Here is a 16154-nt window from a genome sequence, read left to right as displayed (position 1 = left end):
CCGCGGCTCCTGGCGGCTCTGCGGCCGAGTTAGGGGAGGAGTGGGGGAGGGGCAGACAGCCTGACAGCCGGGCGACGGGCGCGCGCTGGCGGCTCGGCGGGCGAGGTCGCGAGTGGGAGAGGCCCTGCCCGCAGGTGCACCCGCGGGCACCCGCAGCTCGTCGACAGGGTTAGGGAAGGGGGGGAGTTAGGGAAGGGGGGGAGGGGCTAGAACCCCGTCGGGCTCGTCGACCCGCGGCTCCAAGCGGCTCTGCGGCCGAGTTAGGGGAGGAGGGGTGGAGGGGCAGACAGCCTGACAGCCGGGCGACGGGCGCGCGCTGCCGGCTCGGCGGGCGAGGTCGCGAGTGGGAGAGGCCCTGCCCGCAGGTGGACCCGCGGGCACCCGCAGCTCGTCGACAGGGTTAGGGAAGGGGGGGAGGGGATAGAGCCCCGTCGGGCTCGTCGACCCGCGGCTCCTGGCGGCTCTGCGGCCGAGTTAGGGAAGGGGGGGGAGGGGCAGACTCCCTGCCAGGCGGGCGACGCGCGCGCGCTGGCGGCTGGGCGCCATAGGTCGCGAGTGCGAGAGGCCCGGCCGACAGGTGGACACGCGGGCACCGCCAGCTCGGCGGCAGAGTGAGGGAAGGGGGGGGAGGGGCAGACACCCTGACACCCGGGCGACGGGCGCGCGCTGGCGGCTCGGCGGGCGAGGTCGCGAGTGGGAGAGGCCCGGCCGACAGCTGGACCCGCGGGCACCGCCAGCTCGGCGGCAGAGTGAGGGAAGGAGGGAGGAGGGGCGGAGACCCTGCCAGGCGGGCGACGCGCGCGCGCTGGCGGCTCGGCGGCAGAGGTCGCGAGTGCGAGAGGCCCGGCCGACAGGTGGACACGCGGGCACCGCCAGCTCGGCGGCAGAGTGAGGGAAGGAGGGAGGAGGGGCGGAGTCCCTGCCAGGCGGGCGACGCGCGCGCGCTGGCGGCTCGGCGCCAGAGGTCGCGAGTGCGAGAGGCCCGGCCGACAGGTGGACACGCGGGCACCGCCAGCTCGGCGGCAGAGTGAGGGAAGGGGGGGAGGGGCAGACAGCCTGACAACCGGGCGACGGGCGCGCGCTGCCGGCTCGGCGGGCGAGGTCGCGAGTGGGAGAGGCCCTGCCCGCAGGTGGACACGCGGGCACCCGCAGCTCGTCGAGAGTTAGGGAAGGGGGGAAGTCAGGGAAGGGGGGGAGGGGATAGAACCCCGGCGGGCTCGTCGACCCGCGGCTCCTGGCGGCTCTGCGGCCGAGTTAGGGGAGGAGTGGGGGAGGGGCAGACAGCCTGACAGCCGGGCGACGGGCGCGCGCTGGCGGCTCGGCGGGCGAGGTCGCGAGTGGGAGAGGCCCTGCCCGCAGGTGGACCCGCGGGCACCCGCAGCTCGTCGACAGGGTTAGGGAAGGGGGGGAGGGGATAGAGCCCCGTCGGGCTCGTCGACCCGCGGCTCCAAGCGGCTCTGCGGCCGAGTTAGGGGAGGAGGGGGGGAGGGGCAGACAGCCTGACAGCCGGGCGACGGGCGCGCGCTGCCGGCTCGGCGGGCGAGGTCGCGAGTGGGAGAGGCCCTGCCCGCAGGTTGACCCGCGGGCACCCGCAGCTCGTCGACAGGGTTAGGGAAGGGGGGGCGGGGATAGAGCCCCGTCGGGCTCGTCGACCCGCGGCTCCTGGCGGCTCTGCGGCCGAGTTAGGGGAGGAGTGGGGGAGGGGCAGACAGCCTGACAGCCGGGCGACGGGCGCGCGCTGGCGGCTCGGCGGGCGAGGTCGCGAGTGGGAGAGGCCCTGCCCGCAGGTGCACCCGCGGGCACCCGCAGCTCGTCGACAGGGTTAGGGAAGGGGGGGAGGGGATAGAGCCCCGTCGGGCTCGTCGACCCGCGGCTCCTGGCGGCTCTGCGGCCGAGTTAGGGAAGGGGGGGAGGGGCAGACTCCCTGCCAGGCGGGCGACGCGCGCGCGCTGGCGGCTGGGCGCCATAGGTCGCGAGTGCGAGAGGCCCGGCCGACAGCTGGACCCGCGGGCACCGCCAGCTCGGCGGCAGAGTGAGGGAAGGAGGGAGGAGGGGCGGAGTCCCTGCCAGGCGGGCGACGCGCGCGCGCTGGCGGCTCGGCGGCAGAGGTCGCGAGTGCGAGAGGCCCGGCCGACAGGTGGACACGCGGGCACCGCCAGCTCGGCGGCAGAGTGAAGGAAGGAGGGAGGAGGGGCGGAGTCCCTGCCAGGCGGGCGACGCGCGCGCGCTGGCGGCTCGGCGCCAGAGGTCGCGAGTGCGAGAGGCCCGGCCGACAGGTGGACACGCGGGCACCGCCAGCTCGGCGGCAGAGTGAGGGAAGGGGGGGAGGGGCAGACAGCCTGACAAGCGGGCGACGGGCGCGCGCTGGCGCCTCGGCTGGCGAGGTCGCGAGTGGGAGAGGCCCTGCCCGCAGGTGGACACGCGGGCACCCGCAGCTCGTCGAGAGTTAGGGAAGGGGGGAAGTCAGGGAAGTGGGGGAGGGGATAGAACCCCGTCGGGCTCGTCGACCCGCGGCTCCTGGCGGCTCTGCGGCCGAGTTAGGGGAGGAGTGGGGGAGGGGCAGACAGCCTGACAGCCGGGCGACGGGCGCGCGCTGGCGGCTCGGCGGGCGAGGTCGCGAGTGGGAGAGGCCCTGCCCGCAGGTGCACCCGCGGGCACCCGCAGCTCGTCGACAGGGTTAGGGAAGGGGGGGAGTTAGGGAAGGGGGGGAGGGGCTAGAACCCCGTCGGGCTCGTCGACCCGCGGCTCCAAGCGGCTCTGCGGCCGAGTTAGGGGAGGAGGGGTGGAGGGGCAGACAGCCTGACAGCCGGGCGACGGGCGCGCGCTGCCGGCTCGGCGGGCGAGGTCGCGAGTGGGAGAGGCCCTGCCCGCAGGTGGACCCGCGGGCACCCGCAGCTCGTCGACAGGGTTAGGGAAGGGGGGGAGGGGATAGAGCCCCGTCGGGCTCGTCGACCCGCGGCTCCTGGCGGCTCTGCGGCCGAGTTAGGGAAGGGGGGGGAGGGGCAGACTCCCTGCCAGGCGGGCGACGCGCGCGCGCTGGCGGCTGGGCGCCATAGGTCGCGAGTGCGAGAGGCCCGGCCGACAGGTGGACACGCGGGCACCGCCAGCTCGGCGGCAGAGTGAGGGAAGGGGGGGGAGGGGCAGACACCCTGACACCCGGGCGACGGGCGCGCGCTGCCGGCTCGGCGGGCGAGGTCGCGAGTGGGAGAGGCCCGGCCGACAGCTGGACCCGCGGGCACCGCCAGCTCGGCGGCAGAGTGAGGGAAGGAGGGAGGAGGGGCGGAGTCCCTGCCAGGCGGGCGACGCGCGCGCGCTGGCGGCTCGGCGGCAGAGGTCGCGAGTGCGAGAGGCCCGGCCGACAGGTGGACACGCGGGCACCGCCAGCTCGGCGGCAGAGTGAGGGAAGGAGGGAGGAGGGGCGGAGTCCCTGCCAGGCGGGCGACGCGCGCGCGCTGGCGGCTCGGCGCCAGAGGTCGCGAGTGCGAGAGGCCCGGCCGACAGGTGGACACGCGGGCACCGCCAGCTCGGCGGCAGAGTGAGGGAAGGGGGGGAGGGGCAGACAGCCTGACAACCGGGCGACGGGCGCGCGCTGGCGCCTCGGCGGGCGAGGTCGCGAGTGGGAGAGGCCCTGCCCGCAGGTGGACACGCGGGCACCCGCAGCTCGTCGAGAGTTAGGGAAGGGGGGAAGTCAGGGAAGGGGGGGAGGGGATAGAACCCCGGCGGGCTCGTCGACCCGCGGCTCCTGGCGGCTCTGCGGCCGAGTTAGGGGAGGAGTGGGGGAGGGGCAGACAGCCTGACAGCCGGGCGACGGGCGCGCGCTGGCGGCTCGGCGGGCGAGGTCGCGAGTGGGAGAGGCCCTGCCCGCAGGTGGACCCGCGGGCACCCGCAGCTCGTCGACAGGGTTAGGGAAGGGGGGGAGTCAGGGAAGGGGGGGAGGGGCAGACAGCCTGACAGCCGGGCGACGGGCGCGCGCTGGCGGCTCGGCGGGCGAAGTCGCGAGTGGGAGAGGCCCTGCCCGCAGGTGCACCCGCGGGCACCCGCAGCTCGTCGACAGGGTTAGGGAAGGGGGGGAATTAGGGAAGGGGGGGAGGGGCTAGAACCCCGTCGGGCTCGTCGACCCGCGGCCCCAAGCGGCTCTGCGGCCGAGTTAGGGGAGGAGGGGGGGAGGGGCAGACAGCCTGACAGCCGGGCGACGGGCGCGCGCTGCCGGCTCGGCGGGCGAGGTCGCGAGTGGGAGAGGCCCTGCCCGCAGGTGGACCCGCGGGCACCCGCAGCTCGTCGACAGGGTTAGGGAAGGGGGGGAGGGGATAGAGCCCCGTCGGGCTCGTCGACCCGCGGCTCCAAGCGGCTCTGCGGCCGAGTTAGGGGAGGAGGGGGGGAGGGGCAGACAGCCTGACAGCCGGGCGACGGGCGCGCGCTGCCGGCTCGGCGGGCGAGGTCGCGAGTGGGAGAGGCCCTGCCCGCAGGTGGACCCGCGGGCACCCGCAGCTCGTCGACAGGGTTAGGGAAGGGGGGGAGGGGATAGAGCCCCGGCGGGCTCGTCGACCCGCGGCTCCTGGCGGCTCTGCGGCCGAGTTAGGGGAGGAGTGGGGGAGGGGCAGACAGCCTGACAGCCGGGCGACGGGCGCGCGCTGGCGGCTCGGCGGGCGAGGTCGCGAGTGGGAGAGGCCCTGCCCGCAGGTGCACCCGCGGGCACCCGCAGCTCGTCGACAGGGTTAGGGAAGGGGGGGAGTTAGGGAAGGGGGGGAGGGGCTAGAACCCCGTCGGGCTCGTCGACCCGCGGCTCCAAGCGGCTCTGCGGCCGAGTTAGGGGAGGAGGGGGGGAGGGGCAGACAGCCTGACAGCCGGGCGACGGGCGCGCGCTGCCGGCTCGGCGGGCGAGGTCGCGAGTGGGAGAGGCCCTGCCCGCAGGTGGACCCGCGGGCACCCGCAGCTCGTCGACAGGGTTAGGGAAGGGGGGGAGGGGATAGAGCCCCGTCGGGCTCGTCGACCCGCGGCTCCTGGCGGCTCTGCGGCCGAGTTAGGGAAGGGGGGGGAGGGGCAGACTCCCTGCCAGGCGGGCGACGCGCGCGCGCTGGCGGCTGGGCGCCATAGGTCGCGAGTGCGAGAGGCCCGGCCGACAGGTGGACACGCGGGCACCGCCAGCTCGGCGGCAGAGTGAGGGAAGGGGGGGGAGGGGCAGACACCCTGACACCCGGGCGACGGGCGCGCGCTGGCGGCTCGGCGGGCGAGGTCGCGAGTGGGAGAGGCCCGGCCGACAGCTGGACCCGCGGGCACCGCCAGCTCGGCGGCAGAGTGAGGGAAGGAGGGAGGAGGGGCGGAGTCCCTGCCAGGCGGGCGACGCGCGCGCGCTGGCGGCTCGGCGGCAGAGGTCGCGAGTGCGAGAGGCCCGGCCGACAGGTGGACACGCGGGCACCGCCAGCTCGGCGGCAGAGTGAGGGAAGGAGGGAGGAGGGGCGGAGTCCCTGCCAGGCGGGCGACGCGCGCGCGCTGGCGGCTCGGCGCCAGAGGTCGCGAGTGCGAGAGGCCCGGCCGACAGGTGGACACGCGGGCACCGCCAGCTCGGCGGCAGAGTGAGGGAAGGGGGGGAGGGGCAGACAGCCTGACAACCGGGCGACGGGCGCGCGCTGGCGCCTCGGCTGGCGAGGTCGCGAGTGGGAGAGGCCCTGCCCGCAGGTGGACACGCGGGCACCCGCAGCTCGTCGAGAGTTAGGGAAGGGGGGAAGTCAGGGAAGTGGGGGAGGGGATAGAACCCCGTCGGGCTCGTCGACCCGCGGCTCCTGGCGGCTCTGCGGCCGAGTTAGGGGAGGAGTGGGGGAGGGGCAGACAGCCTGACAGCCGGGCGACGGGCGCGCGCTGGCGGCTCGGCGGGCGAGGTCGCGAGTGGGAGAGGCCCTGCCCGCAGGTGCACCCGCGGGCACCCGCAGCTCGTCGACAGGGTTAGGGAAGGGGGGGAGTTAGGGAAGGGGGGGAGGGGCTAGAACCCCGTCGGGCTCGTCGACCCGCGGCTCCAAGCGGCTCTGCGGCCGAGTTAGGGGAGGAGGGGTGGAGGGGCAGACAGCCTGACAGCCGGGCGACGGGCGCGCGCTGCCGGCTCGGCGGGCGAGGTCGCGAGTGGGAGAGGCCCTGCCCGCAGGTGGACCCGCGGGCACCCGCAGCTCGTCGACAGGGTTAGGGAAGGGGGGGAGGGGATAGAGCCCCGTCGGGCTCGTCGACCCGCGGCTCCTGGCGGCTCTGCGGCCGAGTTAGGGAAGGGGGGGGAGGGGCAGACTCCCTGCCAGGCGGGCGACGCGCGCGCGCTGGCGGCTGGGCGCCATAGGTCGCGAGTGCGAGAGGCCCGGCCGACAGGTGGACACGCGGGCACCGCCAGCTCGGCGGCAGAGTGAGGGAAGGGGGGGGAGGGGCAGACACCCTGACACCCGGGCGACGGGCGCGCGCTGGCGGCTCGGCGGGCGAGGTCGCGAGTGGGAGAGGCCCGGCCGACAGCTGGACCCGCGGGCACCGCCAGCTCGGCGGCAGAGTGAGGGAAGGAGGGAGGAGGGGCGGAGTCCCTGCCAGGCGGGCGACGCGCGCGCGCTGGCGGCTCGGCGGCAGAGGTCGCGAGTGCGAGAGGCCCGGCCGACAGGTGGACACGCGGGCACCGCCAGCTCGGCGGCAGAGTGAGGGAAGGAGGGAGGAGGGGCGGAGTCCCTGCCAGGCGGGCGACGCGCGCGCGCTGGCGGCTCGGCGCCAGAGGTCGCGAGTGCGAGAGGCCCGGCCGACAGGTGGACACGCGGGCACCGCCAGCTCGGCGGCAGAGTGAGGGAAGGGGGGGAGGGGCAGACAGCCTGACAACCGGGCGACGGGCGCGCGCTGCCGGCTCGGCGGGCGAGGTCGCGAGTGGGAGAGGCCCTGCCCGCAGGTGGACACGCGGGCACCCGCAGCTCGTCGAGAGTTAGGGAAGGGGGGAAGTCAGGGAAGGGGGGGAGGGGATAGAACCCCGGCGGGCTCGTCGACCCGCGGCTCCTGGCGGCTCTGCGGCCGAGTTAGGGGAGGAGTGGGGGAGGGGCAGACAGCCTGACAGCCGGGCGACGGGCGCGCGCTGGCGGCTCGGCGGGCGAGGTCGCGAGTGGGAGAGGCCCTGCCCGCAGGTGCACCCGCGGGCACCCGCAGCTCGTCGACAGGGTTAGGGAAGGGGGGGAATTAGGGAAGGGGGGGAGGGGCTAGAACCCCGTCGGGCTCGTCGACCCGCGGCTCCAAGCGGCTCTGCGGCCGAGTTAGGGGAGGAGGGGGGGAGGGGCAGACAGCCTGACAGCCGGGCGACGGGCGCGCGCTGCCGGCTCGGCGGGCGAGGTCGCGAGTGGGAGAGGCCCTGCCCGCAGGTGGACCCGCGGGCACCCGCAGCTCGTCGACAGGGTTAGGGAAGGGGGGGAGGGGATAGAGCCCCGTCGGGCTCGTCGACCCGCGGCTCCAAGCGGCTCTGCGGCCGAGTTAGGGGAGGAGGGGGGGAGGGGCAGACAGCCTGACAGCCGGGCGACGGGCGCGCGCTGCCGGCTCGGCGGGCGAGGTCGCGAGTGGGAGAGGCCCTGCCCGCAGGTTGACCCGCGGGCACCCGCAGCTCGTCGACAGGGTTAGGGAAGGGGGGGAGGGGATAGAGCCCCGTCGGGCTCGTCGACCCGCGGCTCCTGGCGGCTCTGCGGCCGAGTTAGGGGAGGAGTGGGGGAGGGGCAGACAGCCTGACAGCCGGGCGACGCGCGCGCGCTGGCGGCTGGGCGCCATAGGTCGCGAGTGCGAGAGGCCCGGCCGACAGCTGGACCCGCGGGCACCGCCAGCTCGGCGGCAGAGTGAGGGAAGGAGGGAGGAGGGGCGGAGTCCCTGCCAGGCGGGCGACGCGCGCGCGCTGGCGGCTCGGCGGCAGAGGTCGCGAGTGCGAGAGGCCCGGCCGACAGGTGGACACGCGGGCACCGCCAGCTCGGCGGCAGAGTGAAGGAAGGAGGGAGGAGGGGCGGAGTCCCTGCCAGGCGGGCGACGCGCGCGCGCTGGCGGCTCGGCGCCAGAGGTCGCGAGTGCGAGAGGCCCGGCCGACAGGTGGACACGCGGGCACCGCCAGCTCGGCGGCAGAGTGAGGGAAGGGGGGGAGGGGCAGACAGCCTGACAAGCGGGCGACGGGCGCGCGCTGGCGCCTCGGCTGGCGAGGTCGCGAGTGGGAGAGGCCCTGCCCGCAGGTGGACACGCGGGCACCCGCAGCTCGTCGAGAGTTAGGGAAGGGGGGAAGTCAGGGAAGGGGGGGAGGGGATAGAACCCCGTCGGGCTCGTCGACCCGCGGCTCCTGGCGGCTCTGCGGCCGAGTTAGGGGAGGAGTGGGGGAGGAGCAGACAGCCTGACAGCCGGGCGACGGGCGCGCGCTGGCGGCTCGGCGGGCGAGGTCGCGAGTGGGAGAGGCCCTGCCCGCAGGTGCACCCGCGGGCACCCGCAGCTCGTCGACAGGGTTAGGGAAGGGGGGGAGTTAGGGAAGGGGGGGAGGGGCTAGAACCCCGTCGGGCTCGTCGACCCGCGGCTCCAAGCGGCTCTGCGGCCGAGTTAGGGGAGGAGGGGGGGAGGGGCAGACAGCCTGACAGCCGGGCGACGGGCGCGCGCTGCCGGCTCGGCGGGCGAGGTCGCGAGTGGGAGAGGCCCTGCCCGCAGGTGGACCCGCGGGCACCCGCAGCTCGTCGACAGGGTTAGGGAAGGGGGGGAGGGGATAGAGCCCCGTCGGGCTCGTCGACCCGCGGCTCCTGGCGGCTCTGCGGCCGAGTTAGGGAAGGGGGGGGAGGGGCAGACTCCCTGCCAGGCGGGCGACGCGCGCGCGCTGGCGGCTGGGCGCCATAGGTCGCGAGTGCGAGAGGCCCGGCCGACAGGTGGACACGCGGGCACCGCCAGCTCGGCGGCAGAGTGAGGGAAGGGGGGGGAGGGGCAGACACCCTGACACCCGGGCGACGGGCGCGCGCTGGCGGCTCGGCGGGCGAGGTCGCGAGTGGGAGAGGCCCGGCCGACAGCTGGACCCGCGGGCACCGCCAGCTCGGCGGCAGAGTGAGGGAAGGAGGGAGGAGGGGCGGAGTCCCTGCCAGGCGGGCGACGCGCGCGCGCTGGCGGCTCGGCGGCAGAGGTCGCGAGTGCGAGAGGCCCGGCCGACAGGTGGACACGCGGGCACCGCCAGCACGGCGGCAGAGTGAGGGAAGGAGGGAGGAGGGGCGGAGTCCCTGCCAGGCGGGCGACGCGCGCGCGCTGGCGGCTCGGCGCCAGAGGTCGCGAGTGCGAGAGGCCCGGCCGACAGGTGGACACGCGGGCACCGCCAGCTCGGCGGCAGAGTGAGGGAAGGGGGGGAGGGGCAGACAGCCTGACAACCGGGCGACGGGCGCGCGCTGGCGCCTCGGCTGGCGAGGTCGCGAGTGGGAGAGGCCCTGCCCGCAGGTGGACACGCGGGCACCCGCAGCTCGTCGAGAGTTAGGGAAGGGGGGAAGTCAGGGAAGTGGGGGAGGGGATAGAACCCCGTCGGGCTCGTCGACCCGCGGCTCCTGGCGGCTCTGCGGCCGAGTTAGGGGAGGAGTGGGGGAGGGGCAGACAGCCTGACAGCCGGGCGACGGGCGCGCGCTGGCGGCTCGGCGGGCGAGGTCGCGAGTGGGAGAGGCCCTGCCCGCAGGTGCACCCGCGGGCACCCGCAGCTCGTCGACAGGGTTAGGGAAGGGGGGGAGTTAGGGAAGGGGGGGAGGGGCTAGAACCCCGTCGGGCTCGTCGACCCGCGGCTCCAAGCGGCTCTGCGGCCGAGTTAGGGGAGGAGGGGTGGAGGGGCAGACAGCCTGACAGCCGGGCGACGGGCGCGCGCTGCCGGCTCGGCGGGCGAGGTCGCGAGTGGGAGAGGCCCTGCCCGCAGGTGGACCCGCGGGCACCCGCAGCTCGTCGACAGGGTTAGGGAAGGGGGGGAGGGGATAGAGCCCCGTCGGGCTCGTCGACCCGCGGCTCCTGGCGGCTCTGCGGCCGAGTTAGGGAAGGGGGGGGAGGGGCAGACTCCCTGCCAGGCGGGCGACGCGCGCGCGCTGGCGGCTGGGCGCCATAGGTCGCGAGTGCGAGAGGCCCGGCCGACAGGTGGACACGCGGGCACCGCCAGCTCGGCGGCAGAGTGAGGGAAGGGGGGGGAGGGGCAGACACCCTGACACCCGGGCGACGGGCGCGCGCTGGCGGCTCGGCGGGCGAGGTCGCGAGTGGGAGAGGCCCGGCCGACAGCTGGACCCGCGGGCACCGCCAGCTCGGCGGCAGAGTGAGGGAAGGAGGGAGGAGGGGCGGAGTCCCTGCCAGGCGGGCGACGCGCGCGCGCTGGCGGCTCGGCGGCAGAGGTCGCGAGTGCGAGAGGCCCGGCCGACAGGTGGACACGCGGGCACCGCCAGCTCGGCGGCAGAGTGAGGGAAGGAGGGAGGAGGGGCGGAGTCCCTGCCAGGCGGGCGACGCGCGCGCGCTGGCGGCTCGGGGCCAGAGGTCGCGAGTGCGAGAGGCCCGGCCGACAGGTGGACACGCGGGCACCGCCAGCTCGGCGGCAGAGTGAGGGAAGGGGGGGAGGGGCAGACAGCCTGACAACCGGGCGACGGGCGCGCGCTGGCGCCTCGGCGGGCGAGGTCGCGAGTGGGAGAGGCCCTGCCCGCAGGTGGACACGCGGGCACCCGCAGCTCGTCGAGAGTTAGGGAAGGGGGGAAGTCAGGGAAGGGGGGGAGGGGATAGAACCCCGGCGGGCTCGTCGACCCGCGGCTCCTGGCGGCTCTGCGGCCGAGTTAGGGGAGGAGTGGGGGAGGGGCAGACAGCCTGACAGCCGGGCGACGGGCGCGCGCTGGCGGCTCGGCGGGCGAGGTCGCGAGTGGGAGAGGCCCTGCCCGCAGGTGGACCCGCGGGCACCCGCAGCTCGTCGACAGGGTTAGGGAAGGGGGGGAGTCAGGGAAGGGGGGGAGGGGCAGACAGCCTGACAGCCGGGCGACGGGCGCGCGCTGGCGGCTCGGCGGGCGAAGTCGCGAGTGGGAGAGGCCCTGCCCGCAGGTGCACCCGCGGGCACCCGCAGCTCGTCGACAGGGTTAGGGAAGGGGGGGAATTAGGGAAGGGGGGGAGGGGCTAGAACCCCGTCGGGCTCGTCGACCCGCGGCTCCAAGCGGCTCTGCGGCCGAGTTAGGGGAGGAGGGGGGGAGGGGCAGACAGCCTGACAGCCGGGCGACGGGCGCGCGCTGCCGGCTCGGCGGGCGAGGTCGCGAGTGGGAGAGGCCCTGCCCGCAGGTGGACCCGCGGGCACCCGCAGCTCGTCGACAGGGTTAGGGAAGGGGGGGAGGGGATAGAGCCCCGTCGGGCTCGTCGACCCGCGGCTCCTGGCGGCTCTGCGGCCGAGTTAGGGGAGGAGTGGGGGAGGGGCAGACAGCCTGACAGCCGGGCGACGGGCGCGCGCTGGCGGCTCGGCGGGCGAGGTCGCGAGTGGGAGAGGCCCTGCCCGCAGGTGCACCCGCGGGCACCCGCAGCTCGTCGACAGGGTTAGGGAAGGGGGGGAGTTAGGGAAGGGGGGGAGGGGCTAGAACCCCGTCGGGCTCGTCGACCCGCGGCTCCAAGCGGCTCTGCGGCCGAGTTAGGGGAGGAGGGGTGGAGGGGCAGACAGCCTGACAGCCGGGCGACGGGCGCGCGCTGCCGGCTCGGCGGGCGAGGTCGCGAGTGGGAGAGGCCCTGCCCGCAGGTGGACCCGCGGGCACCCGCAGCTCGTCGACAGGGTTAGGGAAGGGGGGGAGGGGATAGAGCCCCGTCGGGCTCGTCGACCCGCGGCTCCTGGCGGCTCTGCGGCCGAGTTAGGGAAGGGGGGGAGGGGCAGACTCCCTGCCAGGCGGGCGACGCGCGCGCGCTGGCGGCTGGGCGCCATAGGTCGCGAGTGCGAGAGGCCCGGCCGACAGGTGGACACGCGGGCACCGCCAGCTCGGCGGCAGAGTGAGGGAAGGGGGGGGAGGGGCAGACACCCTGACACCCGGGCGACGGGCGCGCGCTGGCGGCTCGGCGGGCGAGGTCGCGAGTGGGAGAGGCCCGGCCGACAGCTGGACCCGCGGGCACCGCCAGCTCGGCGGCAGAGTGAGGGAAGGAGGGAGGAGGGGCGGAGTCCCTGCCAGGCGGGCGACGCGCGCGCGCTGGCGGCTCGGCGGCAGAGGTCGCGAGTGCGAGAGGCCCGGCCGACAGGTGGACACGCGGGCACCGCCAGCTCGGCGGCAGAGTGAGGGAAGGGGGGGGAGGGGCAGACACCCTGACACCCGGGCGACGGGCACGCGCTGGCGGCTCGGCGGGCGAGGTCGCGAGTGGGAGAGGCCCGGCCGACAGCTGGACCCGCGGGCACCGCCAGCTCGGCGGCAGAGTGAGGGAAGGAGGGAGGAGGGGCGGAGTCCCTGCCAGGCGGGCGACGCGCGCGCGCTGGCGGCTCGGCGGCAGAGGTCGCGAGTGCGAGAGGCCCGGCCGACAGGTGGACACGCGGGCACCGCCAGCTCGGCGGCAGAGTGAGGGAAGGAGGGAGGAGGGGCGGAGTCCCTGCCAGGCGGGCGACGCGCGCGCGCTGGCGGCTCGGCGCCAGAGGTCGCGAGTGCGAGAGGCCCGGCCGACAGGTGGACACGCGGGCACCGCCAGCTCGGCGGCAGAGTGAGGGAAGGGGGGGAGGGGCAGACAGCCTGACAACCGGGCGACGGGCGCGCGCTGCCGGCTCGGCGGGCGAGGTCGCGAGTGGGAGAGGCCCTGCCCGCAGGTGGACACGCGGGCACCCGCAGCTCGTCGAGAGTTAGGGAAGGGGGGAAGTCAGGGAAGGGGGGGAGGGGATAGAACCCCGGCGGGCTCGTCGACCCGCGGCTCCTGGCGGCTCTGCGGCCGAGTTAGGGGAGGAGTGGGGGAGGGGCAGACAGCCTGACAGCCGGGCGACGGGCGCGCGCTGGCGGCTCGGCGGGCGAGGTCGCGAGTGGGAGAGGCCCTGCCCGCAGGTGGACCCGCGGGCACCCGCAGCTCGTCGACAGGGTTAGGGAAGGGGGGGAGTCAGGGAAGGGGGGGAGGGGCAGACAGCCTGACAGCCGGGCGACGGGCGCGCGCTGGCGGCTCGGCGGGCGAAGTCGCGAGTGGGAGAGGCCCTGCCCGCAGGTGCACCCGCGGGCACCCGCAGCTCGTCGACAGGGTTAGGGAAGGGGGGGAATTAGGGAAGGGGGGGAGGGGCTAGAACCCCGTCGGGCTCGTCGACCCGCGGCCACAAGCGGCTCTGCGGCCGAGTTAGGGGAGGAGGGGGGGAGGGGCAGACAGCCTGACAGCCGGGCGACGGGCGCGCGCTGCCGGCTCGGCGGGCGAGGTCGCGAGTGGGAGAGGCCCTGCCCGCAGGTGGACCCGCGGGCACCCGCAGCTCGTCGACAGGGTTAGGGAAGGGGGGGAGGGGATAGAGCCCCGTCGGGCTCGTCGACCCGCGGCTCCAAGCGGCTCTGCGGCCGAGTTAGGGGAGGAGGGGGGGAGGGGCAGACAGCCTGACAGCCGGGCGACGGGCGCGCGCTGCCGGCTCGGCGGGCGAGGTCGCGAGTGGGAGAGGCCCTGCCCGCAGGTGGACCCGCGGGCACCCGCAGCTCGTCGACAGGGTTAGGGAAGGGGGGGAGGGGATAGAGCCCCGTCGGGCTCGTCGACCCGCGGCTCCTGGCGGCTCTGCGGCCGAGTTAGGGGAGGAGTGGGGGAGGGGCAGACAGCCTGACAGCCGGGCGACGGGCGCGCGCTGGCGGCTCGGCGGGCGAGGTCGCGAGTGGGAGAGGCCCTGCCCGCAGGTGCACCCGCGGGCACCCGCAGCTCGTCGACAGGGTTAGGGAAGGGGGGGAGTTAGGGAAGGGGGGGAGGGGCTAGAACCCCGTCGGGCTCGTCGACCCGCGGCTCCAAGCGGCTCTGCGGCCGAGTTAGGGGAGGAGTGGGGGAGGGGCAGACAGCCTGACAGCCGGGCGACGGGCGCGCGCTGGCGGCTCGGCGGGCGAGGTCGCGAGTGGGAGAGGCCCTGCCCGCAGGTGCACCCGCGGGCACCCGCAGCTCGTCGACAGGGTTAGGGAAGGGGGGGAGTTAGGGAAGGGGGGGAGGGGCTAGAACCCCGTCGGGCTCGTCGACCCGCGGCTCCAAGCGGCTCTGCGGCCGAGTTAGGGGAGGAGGGGTGGAGGGGCAGACAGCCTGACAGCCGGGCGACGGGCGCGCGCTGCCGGCTCGGCGGGCGAGGTCGCGAGTGGGAGAGGCCCTGCCCGCAGGTGGACCCGCGGGCACCCGCAGCTCGTCGACAGGGTTAGGGAAGGGGGGGAGGGGATAGAGCCCCGTCGGGCTCGTCGACCCGCGGCTCCTGGCGGCTCTGCGGCCGAGTTAGGGAAGGGGGGGAGGGGCAGACTCCCTGCCAGGCGGGCGACGCGCGCGCGCTGGCGGCTGGGCGCCATAGGTCGCGAGTGCGAGAGGCCCGGCCGACAGGTGGACACGCGGGCACCGCCAGCTCGGCGGCAGAGTGAGGGAAGGGGGGGGAGGGGCAGACACCCTGACACCCGGGCGACGGGCGCGCGCTGGCGGCTCGGCGGGCGAGGTCGCGAGTGGGAGAGGCCCGGCCGACAGCTGGACCCGCGGGCACCGCCAGCTCGGCGGCAGAGTGAGGGAAGGAGGGAGGAGGGGCGGAGTCCCTGCCAGGCGGGCGACGCGCGCGCGCTGGCGGCTCGGCGGCAGAGGTCGCGAGTGCGAGAGGCCCGGCCGACAGGTGGACACGCGGGCACCGCCAGCTCGGCGGCAGAGTGAGGGAAGGGGGGGGAGGGGCAGACACCCTGACACCCGGGCGACGGGCACGCGCTGGCGGCTCGGCGGGCGAGGTCGCGAGTGGGAGAGGCCCGGCCGACAGCTGGACCCGCGGGCACCGCCAGCTCGGCGGCAGAGTGAGGGAAGGAGGGAGGAGGGGCGGAGTCCCTGCCAGGCGGGCGACGCGCGCGCGCTGGCGGCTCGGCGGCAGAGGTCGCGAGTGCGAGAGGCCCGGCCGACAGGTGGACACGCGGGCACCGCCAGCTCGGCGGCAGAGTGAGGGAAGGAGGGAGGAGGGGCGGAGTCCCTGCCAGGCGGGCGACGCGCGCGCGCTGGCGGCTCGGCGCCAGAGGTCGCGAGTGCGAGAGGCCCGGCCGACAGGTGGACACGCGGGCACCGCCAGCTCGGCGGCAGAGTGAGGGAAGGGGGGGAGGGGCAGACAGCCTGACAACCGGGCGACGGGCGCGCGCTGCCGGCTCGGCGGGCGAGGTCGCGAGTGGGAGAGGCCCTGCCCGCAGGTGGACACGCGGGCACCCGCAGCTCGTCGAGAGTTAGGGAAGGGGGGAAGTCAGGGAAGGGGGGGAGGGGATAGAACCCCGGCGGGCTCGTCGACCCGCGGCTCCTGGCGGCTCTGCGGCCGAGTTAGGGGAGGAGTTGGGGAGGGGCAGACAGCCTGACAGCCGGGCGACGGGCGCGCGCTGGCGGCTCGGCGGGCGAGGTCGCGAGTGGGAGAGGCCCTGCCCGCAGGTGGACCCGCGGGCACCCGCAGCTCGTCGACAGGGTTAGGGAAGGGGGGGAGTCAGGGAAGGGGGGGAGGGGCAGACAGCCTGACAGCCGGGCGACGGGCGCGCGCTGGCGGCTCGGCGGGCGAAGTCGCGAGTGGGAGAGGCCCTGCCCGCAGGTGCACCCGCGGGCACCCGCAGCTCGTCGACAGGGTTAGGGAAGGGGGGGAATTAGGGAAGGGGGGGAGGGGCTAGAACCCCGTCGGGCTCGTCGACCCGCGGCTCCAAGCGGCTCTGCGGCCGAGTTAGGGGAGGAGGGGGGGAGGGGCAGACAGCCTGACAGCCGGGCGACGGGCGCGCGCTGCCGGCTCGGCGGGCGAGGTCGCGAGTGGGAGAGGCCCTGCCCGCAGGTGGACCCGCGGGCACCCGCAGCTCGTCGACAGGGTTAGGGAAGGGGGGGAGGGGATAGAGCCCCGTCGGGCTCGTCGACCCGCGGCTCCAAGCGGCTCTGCGGCCGAGTTAGGGGAGGAGGGGGGGAGGGGCAGACAGCCTGACAGCCGGGCGACGGGCGCGCGCTGCCGGCTCGGCGGGCGAGGTCGCGAGTGGGAGAGGCCCTGCCCGCAGGTTGACCCGCGGGCACCCGCAGCTCGT

Source organism: Giraffa tippelskirchi, chromosome 11, assembly GCF_054371585.1.
Source record: "Giraffa tippelskirchi isolate mGirTip1 chromosome 11, T2T-mGirTip1v1.2.pri, whole genome shotgun sequence".
NCBI lineage: Eukaryota > Metazoa > Chordata > Mammalia > Artiodactyla > Giraffidae > Giraffa > Giraffa tippelskirchi.
This window is presented reverse-complemented; position numbering follows the sequence as displayed.